This window comes from Eriocheir sinensis, chromosome 30 (assembly GCF_024679095.1).
Source record: "Eriocheir sinensis breed Jianghai 21 chromosome 30, ASM2467909v1, whole genome shotgun sequence".
Lineage (NCBI taxonomy): Eukaryota > Metazoa > Arthropoda > Malacostraca > Decapoda > Varunidae > Eriocheir > Eriocheir sinensis.
The window spans coordinates 8,639,381-8,639,878 of NC_066538.1; positions in this window are offsets into that span (position 1 = coordinate 8,639,381).

Below are 498 nucleotides of genomic sequence, written 5' to 3' on the forward strand. Positions count from 1 at the left end.
ACACACCACCACCACCTCCTCCTCCTCCTCCTTCTCTCCGGGAGTCTGATAAACAGCTTCAGCAGAGCAACAAACATCGCACATCTGCAAGAGGAAGAGGAGCAGGAGGAAGAGGAGGAAGAGGAGGAGGAGGAGGAGGAGGAGGAGATAATTAAAAAAATAATGATGAAATACGAGAATACGGTTAAAATATGAAGGAAAGAAAAGAAATAGAAGAAAAGGAAGAAGAAGAAGAAAAAGAAGAAGAGGAAGAAAATAATAATAAGAACAGGAAAATGAACAAGAAGAAAAGAAGAACAAGAACAAGAAAAAGAAGAGTAGAAGAAAAAGAAGAAGAAAAGATGAAAAAGAAGAGAGAAGAAAAAGAACGTAGAATAATAATAAGAATAAAAAGAAGAAGAAGGAAAAGAAAAGAAAGAAAAAATACAATGAAGGAGAATTACAAGAAAAGGAAGAAAAAAAGGAAGAGAAAAAAACTAACCTTCACAGAATTCTTCC